At 44.7% G+C, this 19609-nt stretch overlaps 1 protein-coding gene across 4 annotated transcripts in view; it reads left to right on the forward strand.

Moving 5' to 3' along the window:
- LOC106576679 (uncharacterized) overlaps window positions 1–19609 on the forward strand; it is a 53344-nt gene that overhangs the window by 9095 nt on the left and 24640 nt on the right. The window lies entirely within an intron of this gene.

Below are 19609 nucleotides of genomic sequence, written 5' to 3' on the forward strand. Positions count from 1 at the left end.
ACAGTTTACCTCATCACTATTCTGTACCACCAGTGGTGTTGATTCCTACAGTTTACCACATCACTATACTGTACCACCAGTGGTGTTGATTCCTACAATTTACCACATCACTATTCTGTACCACCAATGGTGTTGATTCCTACAGTTTACCATATCACTATTCTGTACCACCAGTGGTGTTGATTCCTACAGTTTACCTCATCACTATTCTGTACCACCAGTGGTGTTGATACCAACAGTACACCACATCACTATTCTGTACCACCAGTGGTGTTGATACCTACAGTATATCACATCACTATACTGTACCACCATTGGTGTTGATTCCTACGGTACACCACATCACTCTACTGCACCACCAGTGGTGTTGTATCCTACAGTTTACCACATCACTATTCTGTACCACCAGTGGTGTTGATTCCTACAGTATATCACATCACTATACTGTACCACCAGTGGTGTTGATTCCTACGGTATACCACATCACTATTCTGTACCACCAGTGGTGTTGATACCTACAGTACACCACATCACTATTCTGTACCAACAGTGGTGTTGATACCTACAGTATATCACATCACTCTACTGTACCACCAGTGGTGTTGATTCCTACGGTACACCACATCACTATTCTGTACCACCAGTGGTGTTGATTCCTACAGTTTACCACATCACTATTCTGTACCACCAGTGGTGTTGATTCCTACAGTTTACCTCATCACTATTTTGTACCACCAGTGGTGTTGATTCCTACAGTTTACCTCATCACTATTCTGTACCACCAGTGTTGTTGATTCCTACGGTATACCACATCACTATTCTGTACCACCAGTGGTGTTGATTCCTACAGTTTACCTCATCACTATTCTGTACCACCAGTGGTGTTGATACCTACAGTACACCACATCACTATTCTGTACCACCAGTGGTGTTGATACCGACAGTATACCACATCATTATTCTGTACCACCAGTGGTGTTGATTCCTACAGTTTACCTCATCACTATTCTGTACCACCAGTGGTGTTGATTCCTACGGTATAACACATCACTATTCTGTACCACCAGTGGTGTTGATACCAACAGTACACCACATCACTATTCTGTACCAACAGTGGTGTTGATACCTACAGTATATCACATCACTATACTGTACCACCATTGGTGTTGATTCCTACGGTACACCACATCACTCTACTGTACCACCAGTGGTGTTGATTCCTACGGTATACCACATCACTATTCTGTACCACCAGTGGTGTTGATTCCTACAGTACACCACATCACTCTACTGTACCACCAGTGGTGTTGATTCCTACGGTATACCACATCACTATTCTGTACCACCATTGGTGTTGATTCCTACGGTACACCACATCACTATACTGTACCACCAGTGGTGTTGATTCCTACGGTATACCACATCACTATTCTGTACCACCATTGGTGTTGATTCCTACGGTACACCACATCACTCTACTGTACCACCAGTGGTGTTGATTCCTACAGTTTACCACATCACTATTCTGTACCACCATTGGTGTTGATTCCTACGGTACACCACATCACTATACTGTACCACCAGTGGTGTTGATTCCTACGGTACACCACATCACTATTTTGTACCAACAGTGGTGTTGATACCTACAGTATATCACATCACTATTCTGTACCACCAGTGGTGTTGTTTTCTATATGATGTCACTGTACTGTGTCACCAGTGGTGTTGATACCTACAGTTTACCACATCACAATTCTGTACCAATAGTAGTGTTGATTCCTATACCTCATCACTATTCTGTACCACCAGTGGTGTTGATTCCTACAGTTTACCACATCACTATTCTGTACCACCAGTGGTGTTGATTCCCACGGTATACCACATCACTATACTGTACCACCAGTGGTGTTGATTCCTACAATTTACCACATCACTATTCTGTACCTCCAGTGGTGTTGATTCCTACAGTTTACCACATCACTATTCTGCACCACCAGTGGTGTTGATTCCTACGGTATACCACATCACTATTCTGTACCACCAGTGGTGTTGATTCCTACGGTACACCACATCACTATTCTGTACCACCAGTGGTGTTGATTCCTACAGTTTACCTCATCACTATTCTGTACCACCAGTGGTGTTGATTCCTACAGTTTACCACATCACTATACTGTACCACCAGTGGTGTTGATTCCTACAGTTTACCACATCACTATTCTGTACCTCCAGTGGTGTTGATTCCTACAGTTTACCACATCACTATTCTGCACCACCAATGGTGTTGATTCCTACAGTTTACCATATCACTATTCTGTACCACCAGTGGTATTGAATCCTACAGTTTCCCACATCACTATTCTGTACCACCAGTGGTGTTGATTCCTACAGTTTACCTCATCACTATTCTGTACCACCAGTGGTGTTGATTCCTACGGTATAACACATCACTATTCTGTACCACCAGTGGTGTTGATACCTACAGTATATCACATCACTATACTGTACCACCATTGGTGTTGATTCCTACGGTACACCACATCACTCTACTGCACCACCAGTGGTGTTGTATCCTACAGTTTACCACATCACTATTCTGTACCACCAGTGGTGTTGATTCCTACAGTATATCACATCACTATACTGTACCACCAGTGGTGTTGATTCCTACGGTATACCACATCACTATTCTGTACCACCAGTGGTGTTGATACCTACAGTACACCACATCACTATTCTGTACCAACAGTGGTGTTGATACCTACAGTATATCACATCACTCTACTGTACCACCAGTGGTGTTGATTCCTACGGTACACCACATCACTATTCTGTACCACCAGTGGTGTTGATTCCTACAGTTTACCACATCACTATTCTGTACCACCAGTGGTGTTGATTCCTACAGTTTACCTCATCACTATTTTGTACCACCAGTGGTGTTGATTCCTACAGTTTACCTCATCACTATTCTGTACCACCAGTGTTGTTGATTCCTACGGTATACCACATCACTATTCTGTACCACCAGTGGTGTTGATTCCTACAGTTTACCTCATCACTATTCTGTACCACCAGTGGTGTTGATACCTACAGTACACCACATCACTATTCTGTACCACCAGTGGTGTTGATACCGACAGTATACCACATCATTATTCTGTACCACCAGTGCTGTTGATTCCTACAGTTTACCTCATCACTATTCTGTACCACCAGTGGTGTTGATTCCTACAGTTTACCACATCACTATACTGTACCACCAGTGGTGTTGATTCCTACAATTTACCACATCACTATTCTGCACCACCAATGGTGTTGATTCCTACAGTTTACCATATCACTATTCTGTACCACCAGTGGTATTGAATCCTACAGTTTCCCACATCACTATTCTGTACCACCAGTGGTGTTGATTCCTACAGTTTACCTCATCACTATTCTGTACCACCAGTGGTGTTGATTCCTACGGTATAACACATCACTATTCTGTACCACCAGTGGTGTTGATACCAACAGTACACCACATCACTATTCTGTACCAACAGTGGTGTTGATACCTACAGTATATCACATCACTATACTGTACCACCATTGGTGTTGATTCCTACGGTACACCACATCACTCTACTGCACCACCAGTGGTGTTGTATCCTACAGTTTACCACATCACTATTCTGTACCACCAGTGGTGTTGATTCCTACAGTATATCACATCACTATACTGTACCACCAGTGGTGTTGATTCCTACGGTATACCACATCACTATTCTGTACCACCAGTGGTGTTGATACCTACAGTACACCACATCACTATTCTGTACCAACAGTGGTGTTGATACCTACAGTATATCACATCACTCTACTGTACCACCAGTGGTGTTGATTCCTACGGTACACCACATCACTATTCTGTACCACCAGTGGTGTTGATTCCTACAGTTTACCACATCACTATTCTGTACCACCAGTGGTGTTGATTCCTACAGTTTACCTCATCACTATTTTGTACCACCAGTGGTGTTGATTCCTACAGTTTACCTCATCACTATTCTGTACCACCAGTGTTGTTGATTCCTACGGTATACCACATCACTATTCTGTACCACCAGTGGTGTTGATTCCTACAGTTTACCTCATCACTATTCTGTACTACCAGTGGTGTTGATACCTACAGTACACCACATCACTATTCTGTACCACCAGTGGTGTTGATACCGACAGTATACCACATCATTATTCTGTACCACCAGTGGTGTTGATTCCTATACCTCATCACAATACTGTACCACCAGTGGTGTTGATACCTACAGTTTACCACATCACTATTCTGTACCACCAGTGGTGTTGATACCTACAGTACACCACATCACTATTCTGTACCAACAGTGGTGTTGATACCTACAGTATATCACATCACTCTACTGTACCACCAGTGGTGTTGATTCCTACGGTACACCACATCACTATTCTGTACCACCAGTGGTGTTGATTCCTACAGTTTACCACATCACTATTCTGTACCACCAGTGGTGTTGATTCCTACAGTTTACCTCATCACTATTCTGTACCACCAGTGGTGTTGATTCCTACAGTTTACCTCATCACTATTCTGTACCACCAGTGTTGTTGATTCCTACGGTATACCACATCACTATTCTGTACCACCAGTGATGTTGATTCCTACAGTTTACCTCATCACTATTCTGTACCACCAGTGGTGTTGATACCTACAGTACACCACATCACTATTCTGTACCACCAGTGGTGTTGATACCGACAGTATACCACATCATTATTCTGTACCACCAGTGGTGTTGATTCCTACAGTATACCTCATCACAATACTGTACCACCAGTGGTGTTGATACCTACAGTTTACCACATCACTATACTGTACCACCAGTGGTGTTGATTCCTACAGTACACCACATCACTATTCTGTACCACCAGTGGTGTTGATACCTTCAGTATACCAAATCATTATTTTGTACCACCAGTGGTGTTGATTCCTACGGTTTACCACATCACTATTCTGTAGCACCAGTGGTGTTGATTCCTATATGATATCACTGTACTGTACCACCAGTGGTGTTGATTCCTACAGTACACCACATCACTATTCTGTACCAACAGTGGTGGTGATTCCTACGGTATAACACATCACTATTCTGTAGCACCAGTGGTGTTGATTCCTATATGATATCACTGTACTGTACCACCAGTGGTGTTGATTCCTACAGTACACCACATCACTATTCTGTACCAACAGTGGTGGTGATTCCTATATGATATAACTGTACTGTCCCACCAGTGGTGTTGATTCTTATATGATATAACTGTACTGTCCCACAAGTGGTGTTTATACCTACATTATACCAAATCATTAATCTTTCCCACCAGTGGTGTTGATTCCTACAGTTTACCTCATCACTATACTGTACCACCAGTGGTGTTGATTCCTACAGTTTACCTCATCACTATTCTGTACCACCAGTGGTGTTGATTCCTACAGTTTACCTCATCACTATACTGTACCACCAGTGGTGTTGATTCCTACAGTTTACCTCATCACTATTCTGTACCACCAGTGGTGTTGATTCCTACGGTATAACACATCACTATACTGTCCCACAAGTGGTGTTTATACCTACAGCACACCACATCACTATTCTGTACCACCAGTAGTATTGATACCTACAGTATACCACATCACTATTCTGTACCACCAGTGGTGTTGATTCCTACAGTATACCACATCACTATTCTGTACCACCAGTGGTGTTGATTCCTACAGTTTACCTCATCACTATTCTGTACCACCAGTGGTGTTGATTCCTACGGTATACCACATCACTATTCTGTACCACCAGCGGTGTTGATTCCTACAGCACACCACATCACTATTCTGTACCACCAGTAGTATTGATACCTACAGTATACCACATCACTATTCTGTACCACCATTGGTGTTGATTCCTATACCTCATCACTATTCTGTACCACCATTGGTGTTGATACCTACAGTATACCACATCACAATTCTGTAAAACCAGTGGTGTTGATACCTACAGTACACCACATCACTATACTGTGCCACCAGTAGTGTTGATTCCTATATGATATCACTGTACTGTGTCACCAGTGGTGTTGATTCCTACAGTATATCACGTCACTATTCTGTACCACCAGTGGTGTTGATTCCTACAGTTTACCACATCACAATTCTGTACCACCAGTGGTGTTGATTCCTACAGTACACCTCATCACTATTCTGTACAACCAGTGGTGTTGATTCCTACAGTTTACCTCATCACTATTCTGTACCACCAATTCTGTTGATTCCTACAGTTTCCCACATCACTATTCTGTACCACCAGTGGTGTTGATCCATACAGTTTACCTCATCACTATTCTGTACCACCAGTGGTGTTGATTCCTACGGTATAACACATCACTATTCTGTACCACCAGTGTTGTTCATTCCTACAGTACACCACATCACTATTCTGTACCACCAGTGGTGTTGATACCTACAGTACACCACATCACTATACTGTACCACCTGTGGTGTTGATTCCTATACAACATCACTATTCTGTACCACCAGTGGTGTTGATACCTACAGTATATCACATCACTATACTGTACCACCAGTGGTGTTGATACCTACAGTTTACCACATCACAATTCTGTACCACCAGTAGTGTTGATTCATATACCTCATCACTATTCTGTACCACCAGTGGTGTTGATTCCTACAGTTTACCCCATCACTATTCTGTACCACCAGTGGTGTTGATTGCTACAGTACACGACATCACTATTCTGTACCAACAGTGGTGTTGATACCTACAGTATATCACATCACTATACTGTACCACCAGTGGTGTTGATTCCTACAGTTTACCACATCACTATTCTGTACCACCAGTGGTGTTGATTCCTACAGTTTACCACATCACTATTCTGTACCACCAGTGGTGTTGATTCCTACAGTACACGACATCACTATTCTGTACCAACAGTGGTGTTGATACCTACAGTATATCACATCACTATACTGTACCACCAGTGTGTTGATTCCTATACCTCATCACTATTCTGTACCACCTGTGGTGTTGATTCCTACAGTTTACCACATCACTATTCTGTACCACCAGTAGTGTTGATTCCTATACCTCATCACTATTCTGTACCACCAGTGGTGTTGATTCCTACAGTTTACCCCATCACTATTCTGTACCACCAGTGGTGTTCATTCCTACAGTACACGACATCACTATTCTGTACCACCAGTGGTGTTGATTCCTACAGTTTACCACATCACTATTCTGTACCACCAGTAGTGTTGATTCCTATACCTCATCACTATACTGTACCACCAGTGGTGTTGATTCCCACGGTATACCACATCACTATTCTGTACCACCAGTGGTGTTGATTCCTACAATTTACCACATCACTATTCTGTACCACCAGTGGTGTTGATACCTACAGTACACCACATCACTCTACTGTACCACCAGTGGTGTTGATTCCTACAGTTTACCACATCACTATACTGTACCACCAGTGGTGTTGATTCCTACAGTTTACCTCATCACTATTCTGTACCACCAGTGGTGTTGATTCCTACAGTTTACCTCATCACTATTCTGTACCACCAGTGGTGTTGATTCCTATATGATATCACTGTACTGTATCACCAGTGGTGTTGATTCCTGCAGTATTTTACATCACTATACTGTACCACCAGTGGTGTTGATTCCTACAGTTTACCACATCACTCTTCCGTACCACCAGTGGTGTTGATTCCTACAGTATACCACATCACTATTCTGTACCACCAGTGGTGTTAATTCCCACGGTACACCACATCACTATACTGTACCACCAGTGGTGTTGATTCCTACAGTACACCACATCACTATACTGTACCACCAGTGGTGTTGATTCCTACAGTATTCCACATCTCTGTTCTGTACCACCAGTGGGTTTGATTCCTACAGTATACCACATCACTATACTGTACCACCAGTGGTGTTGATTCCTACGGTACACCACATCACTATACTGTACCACCAGTGGTGTTGATTCCTACGGTTTACCACATCACTATTCTGTACCACCAGTGGTGTTGATTCCTACAGTATACCACATCACTATTCTGTACCACCAGCGGTGTTGATTCCTACGGTATACCACATCACTATTCTGTACCACCAGTGGTGTTGAATCCTACGGTACACCACATCACTCTACTGTACCACCATTGGTGTTGATACCTACAGTATTTTACATCACTATACTGTACCACCAGTCGTGTTGATTCATATATGATATAACTATACTCTACCACCAGTGGTGTTGATACCTACAGTATTTTACATCTGTGTTCTATACCACCAGTGGTGTTGATTCCTACAGTTTACCACATCACTATACTGTACCACCAGTGATGTTGATTCCTACAGTATATCACGTCACTATTCTGTACCACCAGTGGTGTTGATTCCTACAGTATATCACATCTCTGTTCTATACCACCAGTGGTGTTGACTCCTACAGTTTATCACATCACTATACTGTACCACCAGTGGTGTTGATTCCTAAACCACATCACTCACTATACTGTATCACCAGTGGTGTTTATTCCTATACCACAACACTATTCTGTACTACCTCCTCATATAGAACCATGGTTATTACACATGCACATTATTTACAGTGATTATATACACTGAGTGTACAACACATTAATAACACATTAAGTCACACCCTTTTTTGCCTACAGAACAGCCTCAATTCGTCAGGACATGGACTCTACAAGGTGTCTAAAGCTTTCCACAGGGGTGCTGGTCCATGTTGACTCCAATGTTTCCCACAGTTGTGTCAAGTTGGCTGGATGTCCTTTGGGTGTTGGACCATTCTTGATACACATGGGAAACTGTTGAGTGTGAAAAACCCAGTGTAACAGTATTGCTTCCGTCCTTCTCTTCACCCCTACCTGGGCTCGAACCAGGGACCCTCTGCACACATCAACAACTGACACACTCCAAGCCTCGTTACCTATCACTCCACAAAAGCCTTACAGAGCAAGGGAAACAACTACTTCAAGGTCTCAGAGTGAGTGACGTCACCGATTGAAATGCTATTAGCGCGCACCCTGCTAACTAGCTAGCCATTTCACACCGGTTACACCAGCAGCGTTGAAGTTCTTGACACACTCAAACCGGTGCACCTGGCACGTACTACCATACTCCGTTCAAAAGCCCAATCTTTTGTCTTGCCCATTCACCATCTGAATGGCACGCATGCACAATCCATGTCTCAATTGGCTTAAAAATCCTTCTGTAACCTGTCTCCTCCTCTTCATCTACACTGATTGAAGTGTATTTAACAGGTGACATCAATAAGGAATCATAGCTTTCACCTGGTCAGTCTATGTAATCCTAATGTTTTGTATACTCAGTGTAAAACCATAGTGATTTATATAGCCACATCATTTACAGTGCATTACCTGGGTTGATGTTGAGGAAACGAGTAAAGAGATGTGATGTCAACTGGTGCATAAGGAAGGCTCCACCAGCTGACTGTCTGGTGTGCGTAATAATGCAGCCTGAGTGCCTGTGTGTGTGTGTGTGTGTGTGTGTGTGTGTGTGTGTGTGTGTGTGTGTGTGTGTGTGTGTGTGTGTGTGTGTGTGTGTGTGAATGCATGTGTGTGTGTGTGTGTGTGCCCGTGTGTGTGTGTGTGTGTGTGTGTGCCCGTGTGTGGGGGATTCTCATGAAATCAGTTTTAAAATGTCTGCAGCAAATTGAGGGGGGGGGGGGGGGGGGGGCTTTCCTCTTTTTTTCCTCAATCAAGGGGGGAGGCTGATGACATCAGAGGGCACCATCAGACCAACTCCTTCAATGTCCTACTCCTTGAAGTTTGCAGTTGTGTCAAAAAACACTATTTTGCTCAAAATATATTATTTCATCCTTTAGTGTGTTAACTTTACTGTATTTATGCTTGGCATATCGGTTTTCAACAGTAAAAGTTCAAAAATGGCTGGAGGATGTCTTTGTTAATTTATTTGCTTATATATCTTCCGAATGTGGTTCTTATTCTCAAACACCCCCTTACCCCCTTCACCCCACTTGTCCTTCTCATTACCGAAACGACTAAAATTTGAAAAAGTCAGAGAACCATTACTTTACCAATGTGGAGGCACGAATAGGCTTTAGTGATGTGGTCAATTGTTTTCTGAATCATAATGGCTGTTTCCCATTATTTGCAGATTGAGCTAAGGGTCTCTTATTACCGAAACACAAACTTCTCATTACCATGTCATTTCGGGAATGAAAACCTTCATTTCGGTTATCAAGAGCTTCTTAATTATTGACATAGCCTTGTTTTGTTCAATGTTCTCTACTTACAGTGCCTTCAGAAAATATTTTCCACATTTTGTTGTGCTACAAAGTGGGATTCAAATTGATTTAATTGTCATATTTTGTCAACGATCTACACAAAATACTCTAATGTCAAAGTGGAAGAAAAATTCTAACATTTGTAGAAACAAAAAAACAACAAAAAACAGTAATATATCTTGATTAGATAAGTATTCTACCCCTGAGTCAATACATGTTAGAATCACCTTTGGCAGAGATTACAGCTGTAAGTCTTTATGGGTAAGTCTCTAGGAGCTTTCCACAGCTGGATTTCCAATATTTGGCCATTATTCTTTAAAAAATTCTTCAGGGTCTGTTAAATTGGTTGTTAAACAACCATTTTAAGGTCTTGGCATAGATATTCAAGCAGATTCCTCTCTGGCAACTGAGTTAGGAAGGAAGTCTGTATCTTTGTAGAGACTGGGTGTATTGATACACCATCCAAAGTGTAATTAATAACTTCACCATGCTCAAAGGGATATTCAATGTCTGCTTTTTATTTTTTACCCATCTACCAATAGGTGCCCTTGTTTGCAAGGCATTGGAAAACCTCCCCGGTCTTTGTGGTTGAATCTGTGTTTGAAATTCCCTGCTCAACTGAGAGTATATGTGAGGTACAGAGATGGAGTAGTCATTAAAAAAATCACGTTAAAAGCTATTTTTGCACATAGAGTATGCAACTTATCATGTGACTTGTTAAGCAAATATTTACTCCTGAACTTATTTAGGCTTACCATAACAAAAGGGTTGAACACTTATTGACTCAAGACATTCCAGCTTTTCTTTTTTATTAATTTGTAAAACATTCGATAAAACATAATTCCACAACCCAGATGGTTTGGGATGAGTTGGACCGCAGTGTGAAGGAAAAGCAGCTAACAAGTGCTCAGCATACAGTGGCTTGCAAAAGTATTCACCGCCCCTGGCATTTTTCCTATTTTGTTGCCTTACAACCTGGAATTAAAATGGATTTTGGGGGGTTTGTATCATTTGATTTACACAACATGCCTACCACTTTGAAATAAGAAATAAGACAAAAACAAACTGGAAAAATTAGCGTGCATAACTATTCACCCCCCAAAAGTAAAAGTCTGTAGAGTCTGTAGAGCCACCTTTTGCAAAAACTACAGCTGCAAGTCTCTTGCGGTATGTCTCTATAAGCTTGGCACATCTAGCCACTGGGATTTTTACCCATTTGTCACAGATAATGTCGTTGTGTTGAAGGGAGGACCAATACGCAGCGGGAATGTGGATACTCATCCTTTTAATCATCCACAGGAAAAAACAATAAACAATACTCACGACAAGAACAGTGTGGCATGCTAAACAAAAGCAGTGCTCACAAACAACTACCCACAACCACAAAGAAATACACACACCTGTTTATAGGGCTCCCAATCAGAGGCAACTAGAAACACCTGCCTCCAATTGAGAGTCCAGCACCCAACCTACACATAGAAAACCTACCTAGAACCTACACACAACACAAACCCTCTGCCACGTCCTGACCAAAACTAATACAATTACTCCCTCTGCTGGTCAGGACGTGACACCATTCTTCAAGGCAACACTGCTCCAGCTCCTTCAAGTTGGATGGGTTCCGCTGGTGTACAGCAATCTTTAAGTCATACCATAGATTTTCAATTGGATTGAGGTCTGGGCTTTGACTAGGCCATTCCAAGACATTTAAATGTTTCCCCTTATACCACTCAAGTGTTGCTTTAGCAGTATGCTTAGGGTCATTGTCCTGCTGAAAGGTGAACCTCCATCCCAGTCTCAAATCTCTGGAAGACAAACAGGTTTCCTTCAATAATTTACCTGTATTTCCCTGATTAATGCCCTCCTTGCCTGGTCTGTGAGTTTTGGTGGGTGGCCCACTCTTGGCAGATTTGTTGTGGTGCCATATTCTTTCAATTTGTTAACAATGGATTTAATGGTGCTCTGTGGGATGTTCAAAGTTTCAGATATTTTTTATAACCCAACCCTGATCTGTACTTCTCCACAACTTTGTCCCTGACCTGTTTGGAGAGCTCCTTAGTCTTCATGGTGCCGCTTGCTTGGTGGTGCCCCTTGCTTAGTGGTGTTGCAGACTCTGGGGCCTTTCAGAACAGGTGTATATATACTGAGATCATGTGACAGATCATGTGACACTTAGATTTCACACAGGTGGAATTTATTTAACTAATTATGTGACTTCTGAAGGTAATTGGTTGCACCCGATGTTACTGAGGGGCTTCATAGCAAAGGGGTGAATACACATGCCACTTTTCCATTTTAATTTTTTAGACATTCATTTTTAAATGTTATTATTTTCCATTACATAAAATCCAAATAAAAATCAATTTAAATTACAGGTTGTAATGCAACAAAATAGGAAAAATGCCAAAGGGGATGAATACTTTTGTGGGAACTCCTTCAAGACCTGTTGGAAAAGCATTCCTCATGAAGCTTGTTGACAGAATGCCAAGAGTGTGCAAAGCTGTCATCAAGGCAAAGGGTGGCTACTTTGAAGAATCTAAAATCTAAAACTTTTGGATACTACATGATTCCATATATGTTATTTCATAGTTTTGATGTCTTCACTATTCTACAATGTAGAAAATAGTAAAAAAATAATTAAAAAAACCTGGAATGAGTAGGTGTGTCCAAACTTTTGACTGGTACTGTAAATACACTAATAAAATAATGACGTGGTAATGCAAAAAAATATTCATTAGGGGAGCAGTGTAAAAAAATGGATTTGTTTATAACTTTTTTGGACTGTTTCGGTGATGAAATTTTTTGTCTTGATCGTTTTGGGAATTGTGGTAAAATACATAATATCTAATAGAAAAAGCATAGATAAGTACAGATCCTAATCTCAGTGATCCAAGAGAAAATGACACTTGAGAATTTTTGCGTCAAATGTCAGTTCCTTGAGAATGACCCGTGTGTGTGTGTGAGCATACTCACTCCTCTTGTTTGGAGTGTTTGCTGTAGTGTGTGTGTGTGTGTGTGTGAGCATACTCACTCCTCTTGTTTGGAGTGTTTGCTGTAGTGTGTGTGTGTGTGTGTGTGTGTGAGCATACTCACTCCTCTTGTTTGGAGTGTTTGCTGTAGTGTGTGTGTGTGTGTGTGTGTGTGTGTGTGTGTGTGTGTGTGTGTGTGTGTGTGTGTGTGTGTGTGTGTGTGTGTGTGTGTGTGTGTGTGTGTGTGTGTGTGTGTGTGTGTGAGCATACTCACTCCTCTTTTTTGGAGTGTTTGCTGTAGTGTGTGTGTGTGTGTGTGTGTGAGCATCCTCACTCCTCTTTTTTGGAGTGTTTGCTGTAGTGTGTGTGTGTGAGCATACTCACTCCTCTTTTTGTGGTGTATGATTTAGTGTGTGTGTTGTATGTGTATGTATACAGTGTGTATGTATAAACTGTGTGTGCGTGCATGCTTGACTGCCGCCAGCTTACCCCATTACACTGCTTTGTTTATGATATTTCGTTACTGAAAGGGATTCCCTGACATTGATTTGATAAAAAACGCTGATAGACAGACAGATACGATTCACTCCACACTCTTAGAAAAAAGGTGCTATCTAGAACCTTAAAGGGTTCTTCGACTGTCCCCATAGGAGAACCCTTTGAAGAGCCCTTTTTGGTTTCAGGTAGAACCCCTTTGGTTCCAGTTAGAACCCTTTTGGTTCCTTGTAGAACTCTTTCCACAGAGGGTTCTACATGGAACCCAAAAGGGTTCTACCTGGAACCAAAAATGATTCTATCCGGAACCTAAAAGGGTTATCCTATGGGGACAGCCGAAGAACCCTTTTGGAACCCTTTTTTCACAAGAACAGTGATTGGAGCATTGATTGGCTGAGGATTGAATTGACTTAAACATAAACACAGTTAAGGGGAATGACTGAGTGAAGAACTACTTCAATGTGTGTGTGTGTGTGTGTGTGTGTGTGTGTGTGTGTGTGTGTGTGTGTGTGTGTGTGTGTGTGTGTGTGTGTGTGTGTGTGTGTGTGTGTGTGTGTGTGTGTGTGTGTGTGTGTGTGTGTGTGTGTGTGTGTGTGTGTGTCAGCTGGCCTTGCCAGTGTGTCATCATTCTGTTGCTCAATTATGTGAGTGTCTCGGTGACGGTGTAGGGTGACAACCCTTGATCAGGGTGTTTGGGAGAAATAGACAGTGATTATAAGAGTGCCTGCGTGTGTGTGTGTGTGTGTGTGTATGAGAGTGCCCGTACGCGCTTGTGTGTGTGTGACTGTGTGTTTATTAGAGTGGCCGTGTGTGTGTGTGATTGTGTGTGTTTATTAGAGTGGCCGTGTGTGTGTGTGACTGTGTGTTTATTAGAGTGGCCGTGTGTGTGTGTGATTGTGTGTGTTTATTAGAGTGGCCGTGTGTGTGTGTGTGACTGTGTGTTTATTAGAGTGGCCGTGTGTGTGTGTGTGTGGGCGCAGGGTGGCAGTCCTTGCTGGTGAACACAGTGACTCAGTCTGAGAGTGAGTTATGAAACTGACACGCCATCTTGCCTTTAATGCTGACAGGAGAATATTATTATCAGATTACGGGGGGGGGTGTGTGTGTGTGTGTGTGTGTGTGTGTGTGTGTGTGTGTGTGTGTGTGTGTGTGTGTGTGTGTGTGTGTGTGTGTGTGTGTGTGTGTGTGTGCGTGTGTGTGCAACACTGCTACTGTCTATATCATTACCACTAACGACAGATAGAAGAAATAAAGCACAGTGATCTATTACAGAGCACCGTGCTTTACATTTGCTTTGAAGAATCAATTGGATTTACTAACTGATATTGAGGGGGAACAAATAAAGTGGGACTTAAACCAGCAACCCTTTGGTAGAGTGAAGGCACTACCACCTGTGACATAAAGCTCCAGACAGATGACACCTTTCCCCACTTATCACCCGATCGTACAGGCTTTTATTCGTTGAATCAGATGAATCAGGTTAGTGTAGGGCTGGAGAAAAAACTTGGTGACCACTGCTTAGTTCTTAGCCCAGGCTGTCAGTCATGGTAACCCATGCAGGGTCCTACAGGTGGTGGGGTTAATGACTAAGCTGGAGTAATGAGGCATGGCCTACCCTCTCATGACAGGTGCATATACTATTGGAGGGTGGAGCAGAGGGAAGAAATGTTTTCAGGAACAGGCCATCCACCTGCATCTTTCTCTGTCTGACAGACTGGCTTTTACGCTTTCACCCGCAGCCTCCCCATACGCTCTCTCTGTACCATCTGGAGCTCTGGTGCTCAGCTGTTTCCCGGCCCAACTCTCTCACACACCAGCCCGCTACAAGTTCAGCCTGCCTCCCACAGTGTCAACTAGCCTCACAACAGCTGTCACCACCAGCACCAGCCAACCAGAACAGAGACTCCCCGTTCATATCCAGTTCTGCATCGCTCGTTTGCTGCAGGGCCTCTGAAATAAAAAGACAGATGACGCTCAAGCGCTTCTTCCCATGTCAGCGGGAGTTGTCAGGTCGCCGTCAGAGTCCGAGCTGACGGGGCAGCCGCTGCAGATCTATGGTTGTTCGTTTGGCACGGCCGCCATGCTCACCCCTCCTCTCTTCCTCCTCTCTTTCTCCTCTCTTCCTCCTCTCTTTCTCCTCTCTTTCTTCTCTATTCCTCATCTTTTCCTCTCTTCCTCATCCCCTTCGCTGCCTCTCACTCTCCAGAGTGGCTGAGTCTTGGCGGGACCCGTCTCCTCTGTTGCCGCAGGGGGATATCTATCTAGAAAGAGAGATGGACTGGGTGTAGGGGAGAGAGCTGGGCTGGGTATAGGGGAGAGAGCTGGGCTGGGTATAGGGGAGAGAGCTGGGCTGGGGATGGGGGGAGAGAGCTGGACTGGGTATAGGGGAGAGAGCTGGACTGGATATAGGGGAGAGAGCTGGGCTGGGTATAGGGGAGAGAGCTGGACTGGGTATAGGGGAGATAGCTGGGCTGGGGATGGGGGAGATAGCTGGGCTGGGGATGGGGGAGAGAGCTGGACTGGGTATAGGGGAGATAGCTGGGCTGGGGATGGGGGGAGAGAGCTGGACTGGGTATAGGGGAGATAGCTGGGCTGGGGATGGGGGGAGAGAGCTGGACTGGGTATAGGGGAGAGAGCTGGACTGGGTATAGGGGAGAGAGCTGGGCTGGGTATAGGGGAGAGAGCTGGGCTGGGGATGGGGGGAGAGAGCTGGACTGGGTATAGGGGAGAGAGCTGGACTGGGTATAGGGGAGAGAGCTGGGCTGGGTATAGGGGAGAGAGCTGGGCTGGGGATGGGGGGAGAGAGCTGGACTGGGTATAGGGGAGAGAGCTGGACTGGGTATAGGGGAGAGAGCTGGGCTGGGTATAGGGGAGAGAGCTGGGCTGGGGATGGGGGGAGAGAGCTGGACTGGGTATAGGGGAGATAGCTGGGCTGGGGATGGGGGAGATAGCTGGGCTGGGGATGGGGGAGAGAGCTGGACTGGGTATAGGGGAGAGAGCTGGGCTGGGTATAGGGGAGATAGCTGGGCTGGGGATGGGGGGAGAGAGCTGGACTGGGGATGGGGGAGAGAGAGCTGGACTGGGTATAGGGGAGATAGCTGGGCTGGGGATGGGGGAGAGAGCTGGACTGGGTATAGGGGAGATAGCTGGGCTGGGGATGGGGGGAGAGAGCTGGGCTGGAGATGGGGGAGAGAGAGCTGGACTGGGGATGGGGGGGAGAGAGCTGGACTGGGTATAGGGGAGATAGCTGGGCTGGGGATGGGGGGAGATAGCTGGGCTGGGGATGGGGGAGAGAGAGCTGGACTGGGTATAGGGGAGATAGCTGGGCTGGGGATGGGGGGAGATAGCTGGGCTGGGGATGGGGGAGAGAGAGCTGGACTGGGTATAGGGGAGATAGCTGGGCTGGGGATGGGGGGAGAGAGCTGGACTGGGTATAGGGGAGAGAGCTGGGCTGGGGATGGGGGGAGAGAGCTGGACTGGGTGTAGGGGAGAGAGCTGGGCTGGGGATGGGGGGAGATAGCTGGGCTGGGGATGGGGGGAGAGAGCTGGACTGGGTATAGGGGAGATAGCTGGGCTGGGGATGGGGGGAGAGAGCTGGACTGGGTGTAGGGGAGAGAGCTGGACTGGGTGTAGGGGAGAGAGCTGGACTGGGTATAGGGGAGAGAGCTGGACTGGGTATAGGGGAGATAGCTGGACTGGGTGTAGGGGAGATAGCTGGGCTGGGGATGGGGGAGAGAGAGCTGGACTGGGTATAGGGGAGATAGCTGGGCTGGGGATGGGGGAGAGAGCTGGACTGGGTATAGGGGAGATAGCTGGGCTGGGGATGGGGGGAGAGAGCTGGACTGGGTGTAGGGGAGAGAGCTGGGCTGGGGATGGGGGGAGAGAGCTGGACTGGGTATAGGGGAGAGAGCTGGGCTGGGGATGGGGGGAGAGAGCTGGGCTGGGTATAGGGGAGAGAGCTGGGCTGGGGATGGGGGGAGAGAGCTGGGCTGGGGATGGGGGAGAGAGCTGGGCTGGGGATGGGGGGAGAGAGCTGGGCTGGGGATGGGGGAGAGAGCTGGGCTGGGGATGGGGGGAGAGAGCTGGGCTGGGTATAGGGGAGAGAGCTGGGCTGGGGATGGGGGGAGAGAGCTGGGCTGGGGATGGGGGAGAGAGCTGGGCTGGGGATGGGGTGGAGAGCTGGCTCATTGCTCTGCTCTGGTCATGTGCTCCCTTGTTATTGCTGTTGAGGCTCCTAAAGCTGCAGCAGTTACTCTTCATCAGAAAAGATTATGTATGTCGAGTAGCTGTTGTGTTGGTCTGCTTTCCTTGCATCTTGTAGCTGACTAAAAATAGCTTTCAAATCCAGTTGTTCAAGGAATATTGCGCTGATTTGAAATATATGAGCTCAGAATAAGACACTTAGCTGATCTGATGTGTCTGTGTGTATGTAAGTAAGCATTTCACTGTAAGGTGACCTGTTGTATTCGGCACACAAACTCACAAACATTTGATTTTGATGTGTGATGCCGTATTCATATGAGATGTGTGTTTATGTGTGTGTGTGTATTAGTGCATATATATGTGTGTTTGTGTTTTTTAGCCACACAGAGGACACCTGGGACACACTCTGTGCCCCCTAGAGAGAAAGAGACAGAGAGATACCCGCTAATTATCAAAATCCAGAAAAGAGCTGTTAAATTCTACAACCACCTAAAAGGAAGCGATTCCCAAACCTTCCATAACAAAGCCATCACCTACAGAGAGATGAACCTGGAGAAGAGTCCCCTAAACAAGCTGGTCCTGGGGCTCTGTTCACAACACATAAAGACCCCACAGAGACCCAGGACAGCAACACAATTAGACCCAACCAAATCATGAGAAAACAAAAAGATAATTACTTGACACATTGGAAAGAATTAACAAAAAAACTGAGCAAACTAGAATGCTATTTGGCCCTAAACAGAGAGTACACAGTGGCAGAATACCTGACCACTGTGACTGACCCAAACTTAAGGAATGCTTTGACTATGTACAGACTCAGTGAGCATAGCCTTGCTATTAGGAAAGGCCGCAGTAGGCAGACCTGGCTCTCAAGAGAAGACAGGCTATGTGCACACTGCCCACAAAATGAGGTGGACACTGAGCTGCACCTCCTGCCAAATGTATGACCATATTAGAGACACGTATTTCTCTCAGATTACACAGATCCACAAAGAATTCGAAAACAAAACCAATTTTGACAAACTCCCATATCTACTGGGTGAAATATCACAGTGTGCCATCACAGCAGCAAGATTTGTGACCTGTTGCCACAAGAAAATGTCAACCAGTGAAGAACAATCACCATTGTAAATACAACCCATATTTATGCTTATTTATTTTCCCTTTTGTACTTTAACCATTTGCACATCGTTACAACACTGAATATATACATAATTACATTTGTAATGTCTTTATTCTTTTGAAACTTCTGTGAGTGTAATGTTTATTGTTCCTTTTTATTGTTTATTTCACTTTTGTATATTATCTACTTCACTTGCTTTCGCAATGTAAACATATGTTTCCCATGCCAATAAAGCCCCTTGAATTGAATTGAAATGAAATGAGATCCAGTCTGGCAGGCTGACTAACTGTGTGTCTCACACCTCAGCTGTGTCAGCCCCACAAGATCAGCCTGGAAGACACTCAGACTGGCTGGAGGCCAGGGGGTCAAGGTTCACACTTCAGGAAATACTAACAGGGTCATTATG

Source organism: Salmo salar, chromosome 05, assembly GCF_965601325.2.
Source record: "Salmo salar chromosome 05, fSalSal1, whole genome shotgun sequence".
NCBI lineage: Eukaryota > Metazoa > Chordata > Actinopteri > Salmoniformes > Salmonidae > Salmo > Salmo salar.